This window comes from Stegodyphus dumicola, chromosome X2 (genome assembly GCF_044657685.1).
Source record: "Stegodyphus dumicola isolate Sdum_Otavi_A_Nest chromosome X2, ASM4465768v1".
In the NCBI taxonomy this organism is placed as follows: Eukaryota; Metazoa; Arthropoda; class Arachnida; order Araneae; family Eresidae; genus Stegodyphus; species Stegodyphus dumicola.
Genome location: NC_140781.1, coordinates 133885456 through 133901092, shown reverse-complemented (window position 1 = coordinate 133901092; position 15637 = coordinate 133885456). Strand labels below are relative to the sequence as shown.

Below are 15637 nucleotides of genomic sequence, written 5' to 3'. Positions count from 1 at the left end.
TTTATTTTTTTATTCATACGGTTCATAACTGAATGAAGGATTTATTTAAAAACGTTCGTTCTTAGGTTTTATTATACTAGTTTTGGTAATCCATACAAATTCTTTATCTAGATTCCACTACTTAATTTTGCCGCTTTGTTAGATACCTGAAAAATATCATTTATTATCGAAATTTCAAGCATAAGCTAATAAATGGGGTATATGGCTTTTATATGACGTGAATCAATTACTCAAATTGAGCTCATTTCATCCATTAAAGATTTGAATGGGAGCTGATTATATGTAGACATATCGACCTAGTTTTCCATGTTGCTTGCGTTTCGTATTAGGGACGACGCATCCATGAAAATTAATTACTTCTACTCAATAAACGTAAAAAGGTCTGTGAAAATTTGCAAGCGGATTTGCAAAGCAGTATCAAGGAAGTGATGAATGAGAAAGAAAGAAAACACATTTTAGTTAATAACATTTTATAATATTCTACTTAAAAGCTGATGCACTGTTTACATTTCATGGACAGCATTTACTTGAATAGCTGAGAGTTTAAAATTTAAGAAAGTAAGTGTGTTCTGAAGGTGAATGTAGAATGAAAAATACTTCAGGCAAAATAACAATATTCTTCTTTATAAAAAATGGAATGATTATTTCCGCTTAAATTATAATTTATCGCAAACATATAATTTATCTTAAAATTAAATTTTTATTCAAAATATAAACCATATCAAAGTCCGCGAAGGAATTTCAATAATTATATCTGACAAAAATGCCAACATTATTTCCCTAGGATTCTTTCAAATGTTCTTAATATTTCGAAAGCATTAATAAAGAAACCGATACTTTTCAACACATAACTGTATTCTCGTTTTAACCGTCAAAATATTTAGAAGTTGACCAATTTTACAAACCTCTAGTATTGAAACTATCTTCTGCGGCTGAAGCTACTCCAGAGATTCGATATTTTGACTTTCGGAGAACTCGGGAGAATCAAATCAAATTTGAGAAAAATGCGTACATTTGGAATCTCGTCTTCCATCGAATTCGAATCGCAGAGTGGATAGAGCAATACCAATGATAACGCTTCAGTGATTTTCAATCAATAGGAGGCCACAGGTACCTCGGATTGAATAAGCTGAATGATGTCCTCCGTGGCTGATTTACATCCGCGCAGAATACAAACATTGCTGCGTCCCTCAAGTGGCCACTCGTTTCACTCATGGCCCTCCACTCTTGACACAGGACAAGTGGACCTTGCTTTTCAAGAGTGGATACAGCCGGCGGCTAGAAAGATATTTGCTTTAGAATATAATGATCAACTGCATCCCCATCTGCAAATGCTGTCTTCGAGATATCTACATAAACGGTGCATTGTATTTCAATTATGATGAGACTGTATTAACGTTGTATCCAAGAACGTTCTTGAATTCAATGATTAATATCGAGGGTATCTATTTTTATCTTCACTAAGTTGAAAAAGTTCACTTCTTATTGAAAAGATTCCATGACGAAAGGTGGCATATTATCTCTATCATTCATAATATTATCAAAGTTGAGCACTACTGCAAAAGAAATCGCCAACAGTTTTTAGTTTAAATTATGATTAATAACTACCCAAAAAACTATGATTTTACTATCTATCAATGGAATATTTTTCGTTTGTTCTAGTTTTAATCGGCAGCAGTTATTTTCGTATGAAAAATATAAAAAGTAAATATTGCTACAAAGAGAGATTAAAAAATCAAAATTCGATTATGAGATTTGTTTGTATTATTCTGGTTTAAATATTTATACCTCGCAAAAAATGCAAATATCTGCCTCAGGATTAAATTACTGTAAACAATACAATATATCTTTCAGTTTTCACATAGTGAGCTTTAGTTTAGGCATACTTTCTTAAATGAAGGTCCGCCAGTGGCCGACTCGTTAAGATCTCTAAATACTAGTTTGCTAAACTACTGGTAGGTTACAATCGCTGTATATGTGCGTATTTTTGTGGATCTCTAGATCCAAATTAAAGGAAAATTTGGTCAGAAGTCTATTTTCAAATTATCGTTTTGAATATCATCAAATGGAAAGGCCATTTCAATAACAATAACGGTGCTTTCAAGATTGAATTACCAGCCATAAAAGCAAGGATTGAAATAGGCATCATAAAAGATCTTAACGAATTTACCATAAAATATGACTCACAAGTAGCTGTTTTAGCGACACTAAGAATCCCTTACCTTCCTCTAAATTACATACGGACATATATCTTCTTCCTTTATCCCAAAGTATGGAATTCAAATTTCATACTTTATCCCAAAGTATGAAATTCAAATTTCACCGATCAAAGCACATAGTGGCCAGTTTGTTAATAATCAAGCAGACTAATTAGCCAAAGAAGCAGCTCTTAATCAGGACAGTATTTAAATCCTCCTCCCATGGTGTCGTTCAGATTTCAAATATCAACTGAAACAAATGCTTCAAAATATTGGCAAGCTTAGTATAATAATGCTTCACAGGGGAAGACACACATATAATTTGATTCCCAGTGCAAGCTTCGAATCTTGCATTAAATTACTATTTAAACAGGACAAAAGCCCTTCCCACATATGTCCACGCAAGAACATCCGGTATATGTGGGAGCAAGGAACTTCTAATCATTACATTTTTCATGCCCCTCAACTGAGGATAATCACATAAAATACCCACAAACTGTTAGTCTGGCATACCAAAGATTTCTAGTTAAAGATAAACATCAGTATACTAAGTTTCAAAACGTTATGCAACGAATCTCCTTCTACGAAATAGATCTTTTTCTGAGTCCTCATGCTGCATAAATTTAATGAACATTTAAATCCTGTGAATTTGTTCAAAAGGATTACATTTGCGAAATTTATGAACTGTAATAACCTGCTCCAGCATACCATTTTAAGTACCTTTCTTTAGAGTTGGGTGATTTCTTGTCAAAATTATTTTCTGTATTCTCAGTTTTTAATTCCCGTATCCCTGAGCTTTTAGATATCTTACTCAGAGAGCTTTTTTTATGTTATTCTCTAGCAGTTAACCTCTTGGACTATTATTTAGCATTACCAGTACATATCATTACAGCATTCTATTTCCAGCATTTAATATATCTATCGCATTATGTTTATCTGTTACTTTTTAAGGTCAGAATAAATCTTCTTAATTTAATTTGTGAATTTCAAATTGTATTGTAATATCTTTATATCCTAAATCATTATTTTTAATAAATACTAGATGCGGGGTATACGTTGGGATTGCACGACGTACCATAAAAGGTATAAACTCTGCATCCTTTGCAAAGCTCATTCCCCCAATCTTCCTTAGTAAATTATTACATAGTTTGAAAAATTTTTAAAGGGTTAGTTAGTATTGGAAGGCATTACCAATTGACGCATTATACATCGCTTGTGTTGCCCATATTTTTACATGTACCCGTGGCCTTTTGCTTTTAACTACTACTTCCTGATTAATGTGATATGTATCTTATGAATTATCTATAAATATAATAGATACGTTCAGTAGCCCACGTAATGTTTATCAAGTTGTATAATCAAGTACCAAAATAATTGTTCAGTCTATTATTGCAACATTACCTGCAAAATTAACATAACTGCATATGTATTACAACCTAAGCAATACTTTTAATATTACATCACAAACTTATGTTAATGTCAACGGAGGCTCTACTGTAAATCGCAGAGTACTCTGAGTAATATTCAAATATAATAGCCCTCAGATTCACAAGGGCAGAGAACACTTGGAATGTGAATCCGGTAACTCACTAATTTAAACACTTAGTACCTCAAAAATTCAAGTTATGCCAGACAGGGCGCTCGCAAGACTCCTTGGAAACTTCTTTCCTCTAGACGGTTAATGTGAGGGAACGTAAAATCTCATAGTGAAGTTCTGGTGCCCCAAAAGTTTCACCTGTCACCTGTGCCTTCCTGCAAGTGTGACATAAAAACGAGACAATTTCTAGTTTTGTTCAAATTATGTTGAATAGCCCACCAGTGGCCGAGTGGTTAAGATCGTGCGTTTTGCTGTTCTGAAGCAGCGCACGCTGTAACTAAAAGTTTCAATTTTAGCAAATCAGAAAATTATAAGTGAAGATATGAACCAACTTTTCGGTAATCTTTCGCTTAAAGATAAAAATGACTTAAAAGGGTTGAAATACATCTTAATTAATAATCATCATAATTAAAACCCTCTTAATAGTAAACCATTTGAGTTTATTTGTATATTTTGAGGCAGAAAGGTGGACACTTCAAAGAAACTGTTTTTTATTTATTTATTTATTTATTTGGTTAACAGAAATTTAATGAAACAATCATAAATATTTCTTGAAGTTTTACATCTTCCTTTTATACATATTGGCAATTGTGCTTAGTTTATAATAGCTTATAATTTAAAATAGATTGCTTTCTTAATTTCATTAATGATATTAATATCTTCTTAATGAATGTTTATGAAAACACAGGCTGAAACAAATAATTACACAAATTTAATGAATAAATGCTGTTTAAATATAGGTCTTTACCAGATCATCACATACAGATAAAATACATACCTTTAACAGATCTTTATGAGCAGATCCAGAAAGCTGTGCCATTCAGAAACTAATGTATAAAAAAGAAGCAAAAATTTATCTAACCATCTTTTTAAAACATATAATGTTGAGACACTTGATAATTTCAAAATATTCTGAAATTTTTAAGAAATTAGAAGTATTAAAGAATATAAAATATTCCATTGCTCTTTTTTTAATGATCACTTGAAAATATAATCTTAATTATAAAAAGTTTCTAAAATGTTTTTCGTGAGGAGCATTTTTCGTGGAAAAATGTACTTTAAAACTCTGTTATATTTTAATATTATATCTTTCTCATCCTTATAAGCAACCAATAATTCTGCAGTTTGCATGAATACCGTTCAAAGTGAGTGGAAATATAGAGCAGAATTTATGCTGTAATTCGACAAAATAAATAAAATTAATTCGTGAAATATTTTACGTTCAAAGCATGTAATTGTAATCATTACTTTGCAGAGCTCAGTTGACAGGTCTATATGCCAGTGAACATATGAGTAGAAAAATCTAGAAATAACCATGATTGAGCATTGTTAAGAGGTTTATTATTTAAAGATAATTAGGAAAAATTTTGCTTATTTCTTTTTAAAATAGATTAATAAGAGTGTATCTGTTAATACGATAATTACATTGAAAGTATAAGGAAGGTGCTTTTCGTTGTACACATTTGTCTTCAGTGCATGATTTAGTAAACCTTTGCTTAAAGCATCCATAAATTTCCTAACCCCCTTTCTTTAATTCCCTTAATTCCTGATACGCTTCCGCAACTGATTTACTCGCTGTTTCTCAGTCAGCATGCCACACTAGTAGCCACGTGGGTAAGACTGCTAAATACTGGTAATTTGACCTGCCTTGGGTTCAAATCCAGGCGAACGGGCTTGCTGCATGTTTGGTTTTACCCGTGCGTAACGTAAACACGAGACAGCTTATCTCAGAACGTCCTTCACGAAGGCATCCCTCCTATCAGGCATATAGATCACGTGACTTTATTAAAAAACATAACCTAAACTCGTAATTGGAATATTTATGCAATGATACATCTGAAGTACAATTTTTAATTTCGGTTGCCCCAAATCAGCATTTATTCTGAATTTCGTCATCGGCAGTTGTTTGTTACTTGCTATTTTTAACTTGTATGCACGTTTAGACATCAGCATATTTAATCATGCTTCAGGTACAAATAAACAGACTACTTCATCTCAAGGAAAAGGAGCAAAACTTCTGTAATTACAAATTAAGTTGTCTACTTATATACAAGTTCTAATTCATTGCCGTCATAACTATCAGGACTTCAATTTAAAAAAGATCAGCTTTGGCGACAAAAATTCCTACAATTTACAAGAAATTTCTAAGTAAAATCAAACAGTTTCAGATTTTGCTGAGGAATTTGTAGAGACACTGTCGAACCGAAAATGCTCGCATGTGTCGAACCAAAGTGTCGAAACAAAAGAGGTTGGTAGAAAAGGAAAGGAGACCCTCAGATCTGTTTTCAGAAGTCTTCTGTATCAAAATGTGGCTGCAGTTTTCCGATTCTCGCGGATGCATGGAGGTAGGAACTTTCTTACCTCCATGCGCGGATGCAATTTGGTGCCCATTCTAGTGCACCCTGGATGAAGCTCTCTCAAGCCCTGGATGAGGCGGCTAAATGACCGACAACGTTTAGCGCTACCAGAATGCATTAATTTGCCAGTGTCCTCCCATACGAAACAACAATAGCTATAAAGAAATTGAAGTTTACGGCGAAATTATATTCAACTATCATTATTTTCTTCATTTTTTCCATCTAAAATTTCCATGTGTGGACAGTGTTAGCTTAATAACTGTTTCTTGTGATTTACTTGTCCATACATTCTGAATAAATGTGCTCTATTCTAAATTAATTATATTAAAACCATGTAGGAAATTATAAGCCTTTGCAATTTGCTTTATTAACAAATTGCCATGAGAAGACTAGATAAATTTAAAGACAACGGAAAAATTATAATCCGTAGTTATATTTAGGGATTAGTTACAGGAGAATATTAGACAAATCGAGGATCTATATATTATGTAAATAAAGAACTTCAGTAATGGATCTGAAAGCCAGAATTGAATTGAACCATAACCCTTTTTCCTCTACTTCTGTTAAATTTAAAATGAGAGTTAGCAGCAAATAAGGAAGCTATACAAAAATTTTTTGCCTACTATAGTTTCTATATAAATGTTTCTGAAAGTTACACCAAGCTTCTGTAGTGAAAAATTAACTATTCACAATACGATATTATACTGTATTATAACAATCCGGATATTCTAGAGGAAAATGTCGGGAAACGTCGTAATAAGGAACACTAGTTGAATTAAAATTAAATAAATTGAAACATTAAGGCATCTGCCACTGGTTGATTAACTAAGTCTCCCGAAGACGTTCCAGCTTTGATAAATGGCATGAAAATACGATAGCTCTGCGGATGTTATAGCTTTTTACACAACACTTAACGAAAACACAAGCCAGTTTAACCTATAGAGATCTTCCCTAAGGAATTTCATCCCTTAGCAGATAGCATTCGAATACTTATTCATGATTAATTAAACTGACCTAGAATAAGGAATAAAACAACTTATACGAGTACCTAAATTAGTAGTTTAAACGGTAATTCTAGAAGTTGGAAGCACAATCCATCAATGTCATGACAGCTCAAAGTAAGATTTATTTGGATGTGTGATGGAGCAGAAATGTTCCATGAATTCGATTTTAGTTAACTGCTGGGCAACGTTCTGATTTATTAACCTGTTGAAGAGTGTACATGCTGTAGAAAAATTTCAAAAATATATATATCAACAAGCAGCATCTAAATGGAGGGTTTCTAGAATTGGTCGACTCAGAGAACCCACGAAACTATACGTTTTTCTATTGTGGAAACTCTGTAGAAAACGAACGCTAGAAAAGCGCTAGAAGTGCATCAGTATTACGTGGATTTTTATTTGAAAAGGGAACGAAAGCTCATTATTTAGTTACATTATGAAATCTGACGCACTTCATACTATTTTTGATACAATAATATAATAGAGGTAAAATATTTAATAAGTTATTTTAAATTTTATATTTTTGATAAATATTCTTTGCATTCAGATTTTTATTTTTGGATCCTTAAAGAGATGCATGGAATCCCAAATTTCGGCGTAATGGTGTTTGAAGTTCGCTGCATTAAATGAGTAGAATACAAAATATATTGAGCATAAAAAGCTGGAAAATGGTAAAAAAATTTTCAATCGTTAAGTCTGGCTTTAATCTGCAAATATACTGTCAGTACTGCTATTCCTTACAACTGCCTTGAAAAACATCTAGTAATCCTGAATGAGAACAGTGAGGTTACTCAAGCTATGTTCTTGTGTGCGTGGAATTGACAATAAAAATAAGAAGGGTTTACTTTATTTTTCACAGCGTACAGGCACTCCCGCACTTCGGGATGCAGAGACCAATACTTTTGGTCTAAAACGTAAAAATAAGAAATATTCACTTAATGACCAACCTAACTGAATAAGAATTCTTAATTCTGTACAGTATTCTTAATTCTTAACTTAAATTCTGTACAGAGACTATTAACGCGAAGACTGGCCTCTTGACGCAACGCAACGTATGTAGAGACGTATGTAATACGTCTTAGTAAAGCACCAGGAACTAAGTTCTGGCCTTAAAGGCAGACATGAACTGAGTGAAAAGCACGCGCGTGGCAGGGCAGCAGGAAGGATCTTCTTTTTCTTGAGTAGAAGCCATTTCTGAAATACCTACACAATTTGCAAACTCGTTAATTTAAAAATCGTACTCGGGCTTATTCTGGCCGGAAACAGAAAATAAGAGAGGATAGCAAAGATTTAAGGTAAAATAAATGTTAGTAAAACTTAAAATCCTTATAATACAATATCAAGAGTGTTTAAAGGGAATTTAGAAAAAGATGTAAAACCAGAAATACTGCTATATGACTGCTAAGAAAAATTTGTAACATGTGAAAGGTACGAGGAAACTATATCACTTATTAAACAAAAGTAATTTTTAGAAATATAGGGAAGACAGAAGTAATGCGATCGACTACATTCCGTTGCGTTTAGTTGTTGGAAAGGGATAAAGCACTCAAATGTTATCAGTAAAGCAATGAAAAATAAGTAATATAAAGTTCTGTAATCGACTACGTTCCGTTACGTTTAGTTGTTGGAAAGTGCCAAGGCACTCAAATGTTATCAGTAAAGATACAGCCTTCGAGAAAGATTTACTAAACAGTACTTATTCACATTAAAGTTACACATGAAAGCAACCCTGGATACACTTATCTCACTTTAGCTGGCTAAAATAGGAATTACAAATGCAAGGAAACCATGGCCGCCCACAGCGTCAAGAAGAAGCGGTAGGCCTAGAGAAACGACAGAACGTGAAGACCGAGTAATCGTCAGAGCGGCACTCACAGCCCCAGATGCATCATTATCATCGATTATACGTGCAACTACTGCTTCAGTGACCGCAAGTACCATTCATAGACGGCTCACAGAAAGGGGGCTGGCCGACAACCAGTAGTGATGGTCTGGGATAACATTTCATTTCATAATAGGACCCGTTTGGTTGTCATCCGTCGCAACCTTACAGCACAGTGGTACGTCGACGAAGTTATTAGGCCCGTCGTGTTGCCCTTCATGTCACGCGACCCTGGGCTTATATTTCAGCAAGATAATGCCCGCCTCCACACAGCACATGTTTCTACTGCTTGCCTTAGTGTTTGCCGAACATTACCTTGGCCAGCAAGGTCGCAGGATCTCTCCGACTGAGCACGTTTGGAGCATTATGGGCAGGGAACTCCAACCAGCTCGGGATGTTGACGATTTAACGCACCAGTTGGACAGAATTTGGCACGATATCCCTCAGGAGGACATCCGCAACCACTATCAATCGATGCCAAGCCGAATAACTGCTTGCATAAGGGCCTGAGGTGTACAAACGCGTTACTGTGTGAAGCTCTATCACTTCAATAAATCATCCAAATTTTCTCAAACTGTAATCATTTGTGTTTCTGTACATGTACATCACTTCTAACGATTTTCGTCCCATTCGGACAACTCCTTCTGGGTGCGTCATTTTTTTCTTTGTCTAATTGTGTATATTTTATTAGCAAATGTATAACCTTTATTTCTTTTCTTGATAACACATATTATTAGAACCACCCTCCACACATTTTATAAATATTTTTTTTTAATGTTATTGAGGTAGACTGTGATAAATGTTAATACACATGTTGAGATCTCCCACAGAGGGCGTTGGAGCACCCCTCTGTGAGAAAAAGTTTCGATTTGAGCCAGAGTGGTTTGAGAATGTAGTGTGTTTGGAAACGTGGGGTTTGATAATGTAGTGTGAAGAGCTGTGTAACGCGTATTTGCTGTGTAACTGTACTATGTAATATAATGTAATTAAATGTATTTATTTAAAATGTGGGGCAATTTGGAAGGAGCATACTTCACAACACACATTGTAATAAATGTATGCATAATATGGCATCATATAAAATTCCAAACAATGCGGTAAGTAAAAAATTATTCAATGATCATGTGAGCCCCTCTATGATCATGGAGTTAATGATTAGATACATTTTTACGCATAATTCCTCTTATCCGCTTAGACTTGCAAACTAAAGACTTTGATATACACGGTAAAAAAAAAGTTCGCTCTTTACAGGCAAAAGTTTTGTAAAGTTACAGAAATCAAAAAGTTACAGAAGAATTTCCTGTAATGGTAACAGGTTGAAAGCAAACTGTAGCGGTAACAGCTGATTTGCTTGTAGCATTACAAATAATATTTCAGTTGTCGCGCGGAAGAATCACGTGACTGACTGGAAATTAGCCAATCAGGAGAAAAGTGTTTGAAAGCTAGTTGCAGAAAAAAACATGGCTGAATGCATGTTGGTTGTATAGCGCAGGTAAGTAAGAAAATGTTTACAATTACTGCTTGAAATATTTTTTGTTCATTTTATGCAGATTATTCTCATGCACTTTGCACTGTTATATGTAGTGAGTAAGTATTTAAACGTTTAAGCTTTGCGATTAATTAATATCAGTGTTCGTAATGTCTAATGAGTTGAAAGAGTGCAAAATATTTATTCCAAATGCAGATCTAATAGTAGTATTTTGTTATTGTGCATCCGATAAATTACGCCTTAAATTGCCCGTATTATTATTTCAACCTAATTATTCCAAAATTTAATCACTGTTTGTGGTATTTAATTGAAATGGTAATGTGGTTGTTGAAAACAAAACTAATCATGTTAGCGTTCTTTTCCAATCGTCTGACCAAAGAACGTTTGACATCTTTTTCCCGGCAGGCCTTGCGAGAAACGTTTAGAATTCTGAATGTAATGTATATATTTTTTGCTTACTAGGTTTAGTTTATTCTTTTTCTAGGATTACCTAATTAGTTATACCTGGTTTATAATTCAGTCTAATATGTTTATGTACGAGTGTGTTATGAAGTAAAATTACAAAAACTGGAACAACGCGGTCGAGAATCTCGTTTATTCCTTTAGTGTAATAATATTTTTTTCAGTGGCATTAATTTACGAAAATATTATAATTCCAAAATAAAGTAATTATATTGATTAAAAATATGCCGTATCATACTTTTCGTAATGTTTTGTTTTACTAACTAGATGCAACTTAATTATTCCATATATTTTAATATACCAATATCAACAGGGGAAAAGCCCACCAGCGGCCAAGCGGTAAAGACGCTGAACACTGGTAGTTCGGTCCGAGGTTCGAATCCCGCGAACGGGCTTGCTGCATGGGCGTTTTCGTGGTTATCCCCATGTGTAACGTGTATACGAGCCAGTTTCCCTTGGAAAGTCCTCCACGAAAGGCATCCCTCCCTTTAGGCAGATAGCCCTCGTGTGCTTTGCCAAAATTGAATAATCCAATCCAATCCAACAGGGGAAAAATGGAAATGACCTAAAATATTTTTCTAACAATTCGTTAAACTAATTATAAAACAAAACTAAAATTTTGTGCATTATTTCCAAAAATATCATCTCATTAATATTTTATAAATGACAACATATATTATATTGTATATATAACTACCATTGCATACTTATAAGTTTTTAAACATTTAATGTAGAATTTATGTTGATTTTATTTTGCCCAGTTTTAATACAGTTTTGAAGTATGATAGTCTTGTTACTAGGATAGCATGAATCTGCTAATACACGTTTAATACATTTCTTGACAAATGTTTCTTTTATTCATGTAATATAATATATAAATTATAAAATAAGTTTTCTTAAAAATAAATTATTATTGTTTATTGGAATTTAAAACAATTCTGTATCTGTATGTTGTATTAAAAATAAAATAATAATGAATTTTTAATGAAGCATTGATTTTAGCATTAACAATGTAAATATATATATATATATACACACATGAATAAATGGAAATGCAAGCTACATTTCCTTACAAAACCGCCCATGAATATATACTTCCCTTTAGGCTGATAGCCTTTGCATGCTTTGCCATATTCTATCAATCCAAATGATGCAAATATGCAGAAAATTTTACTTTCTTTGAAAGTTAACACCGGAAATAAAATTCAGTGCATTTGTAAACTACAGTAGTTCTCTTATAGCTTGGCATTTAATTGCCCAATGATTTACTAGTCCAAACTAAGGCAGAATTCAGATATCGTTCAAATAAAAGAAAATTAATAAGGTCTGATTTTTAGACGTATATATGAAGATTTATTTTTTTAAATATTATTTTAAGTCAACCAAATTAATTTCAAATATGAAATCGAGTAAGTATTCATGCCTTTCAGTAGCATTATTTTTGATATCTTAAATTAAGTAACTGAATGCAATATTTCTTGTTAATAAAAGAAAAGCAATTTTATGAAAGACTAGCGAAGTGGATTTGCAAGTTCTAATTACGAAAGGTCCCATGCTTTAAGGGGTCATTTTTAAAAATACTTAATTAAAAAAAATATTTAACGTAAAACTTCCAAACTTCACACATGTGGAATATTAATTCTACATATTTTATCTCATTCTTATTTTATTAATTAATTTCATAGCATTTCGTGTGACACTAGTAGTATTTATTAATTAAATTTTATGCAGTTTCTGATCTATGTTTTGATTTTGTTATTAATTACGTTAGTTTACATAAGATTTAAAATTATGTAAGGTACAAAAACCTTCTGCATCTATTAATATATGCTGAAGTGAATGAAATTATGCCAGTGAAATTTTTTAAAATCAAAAACAAATTTCTGTGGAAAATTAAAGTTATAAATTCTAAATGCAAACAAAGGAGTGAATTTGAAAGTTATCAAATAAGCCAAAGTGTTGGTCATTTTTTCAGTTTTGCAGAAGAATTTTTATACTTTGCAGAATGGGAATATGATGTTTGGTTTTGTTAGTATTAATTATTACAATTGAATTATTGCAACTTACATTGCAACACGTAATTTAGCTTAAAATTTATTTGAACTTAATTTTCTAATTTATTTTGATCATGTATATTTCATGTGTCATAAGTCTTTGAAATGAACTTAATTCTCATCCTATTTATTTACACAATTTTTTAAAGAAGAAAAAGTCACATTTGTTTTGCTTAGTTGCACACGAAGATACATGTCTATATATAGAGAGAGAAAGAGGAGTTATGTTTACTTGCAGACTTTTTTCCTCATTTTATATTATAGTATGAAAATCAAGGGGGAAATTAAGCAATCAATTTAATTTTGAAGGATGTGATTACAATAAGATCATAACCAATCAAAAATATTCATGAATGAACTACTGGTAACTATCATAGTATTATTATTTAAAAGAAACCTACATTCCAATAAGAACGCTTAGTAACATAACCACTTAAGTTATCTGATAAAAGTAATTTTCATTCCTACTTCCCTATACCTTGAATTTCACTCTTAGTATTGCCCACTGCTACTCCCTACACCTCAAAGCATTTAATGCATCTGGAACTGCAATTTGTGTCTTCTTCTACAGCAGCATGCAAGTTATCACCGTTTAGTTTGTACTGCCACGAGCAATGATCTTCAGAATTACCGTATTGCGTTGCATATTCCACCCCACCCAGCTTTAGAACTAGATTCTGAAAATGAAAAAAATATTTACATAATTTTTCCCCTTTTAATGCATTCAGAAAATGAATATCCCAAGATTTTAAAATGGATTTATCAACATAATGATTGTTTTTGTCATATTAACAAAGGCAAACTTTTTCACACTTAAGGCCCCGTTGAATTTTTCTCTTCTAACTGTTGAATATTATGTCAGCCTAATACAAACAATGATCTATGATAGTGAAAGCAAATACCAACTGCCATTCACTGTGCAATTTTGCCATATCAGCTGAATGTTCACCCTAGCAAGCATTGGACCACAACCTTCTCTAATTATTTATGTATGATCTGAGTCCTAAGGATTTGCAAGAACAACAATGAGAATGACAGAAATTCAAATTATAAAGAAGAAATGAGATAACTTATTAGATGTTGCAATTATGTGTATTCTTATTGAAATAGAGGTTTCTTTTAAATAAATAATAGTGTGATAGTAGTAGTTTATCCATGATTACTTTTCATTTGTTATATTCCTACTGTGACTGTGTCCTTTGGAAATTAAATTATTCGTTTAATTTTTCCCTCTTAATTTTCGAAAGATAAAATTAGTAAAAATAAGTGGGAATATGGCATCAAGAGCATTAGATATCCCCATTTTCTTGAAGCTGTTCACTATTATTGTTTCATCAATGATAGACCATGCACCCAAAATCCACTAGCAAATCAGTTAGTAAGATGAAAATGACCACTATGCGGACAAAACATTTAGGGTAACTTGTTTTGTGAGCGCCTTAAGGAAGCCAAACATTACATAAATCATTAAAACATATTCAGAATCCTGTGCTAAAAGAAAGCTAGGGGGAAAATGTTGTCCGAGTCCCAGTGATTTCTTTGGACGAATATGTAATATTGTTTTAGAAATTTAAGGTAATAAATATAATATTTTTCGAATGCTAAAACAGTTAGAGAAATTTATTCAAGTTCTGAATTCTGAATATAAGTATACTGTATATTATATTTAATAACTATGGTGGCTTAATTTATGAAAATATTTGAATATTGGCTGTTTTTGTACAATGAACCTTCTCTAAGCTAGCTATACGGGATTCCTGAAAATTTTGATCTTTAAATGATAGTGGGCATCCTAGAGAAGTTATGTTTACTAATTAGTTATTTTATGAGGAATGCTGGTTAAATTTAAAAAGTGATTGACTGAGGTAGCTTGTCGTAATGAGACGGTTCACTGTAATCCAATTTTTTAAAGAATTTAAGCTGTTCTTAATTAAGATATTATAAAGAAATATGATTAAAAGTGTTATATAAGCACATGTTTAAAACATCTATTAAAATAATTTTTATAAGCTTTTTAAGAGCATGATTATGATTTTAAAAGACATGTTTTTTTTCTTTATTTAGGATACATGGTTTACAAAGAGGGGAAAAACCATTCATTTTTTACAAGCAGTCGAAACGAATTTTTATGAAATGTTTATTAAATTATATTATGTTATTTTTTAATTAATTCTTTTTTTCAGGTTTTATGTAAAGTTTATGAATTAAGTAATAAATTATTTTTACTTCTGTATTTTAATTAGCATATTATTTGCTTCATAGTGTTTCACAATAAAATTATAAATTCAATAAACTTCTTAATTAACATGCTGTAATATAGAGAGAGCATAAAGTTTGTTTTCTGTTGTCACATGTTTATTTCACATATTTGTATGCGAATCTCGAAATTTATAATAACTAGGAATATTTTTTTAGTATCACTTTCGAAATGGTAAATATTAAGTTTAGATTTATTACATATTATGTTTGTAAAATATTATAGGTAAAATTAAAATGCATTAAATTTTAAGCTAAACTGAAGTATTAATTTTAGAAATAAATTTCTTAAAGGCATAATTGTATTAAGAATTTTAAGGGAAACAAGGCTTTAAAAATTA

General features: G+C 32.1%; 1 long non-coding RNA gene across 1 annotated transcript in view; it reads right to left on the bottom strand.

Annotated features, from left to right (window-relative positions):
* The window catches only part of LOC146992916 (uncharacterized), a 649284-nt gene that overhangs the window by 208648 nt on the left and 424999 nt on the right, over window positions 1-15637 (bottom strand). Inside the window, exon 2 of the long non-coding RNA XR_015039072.1 lies at window positions 4574-4622. This is a non-coding gene — a long non-coding RNA (uncharacterized LOC146992916). The remainder of the gene's footprint in view (window positions 1-4573; window positions 4623-15637) is intronic.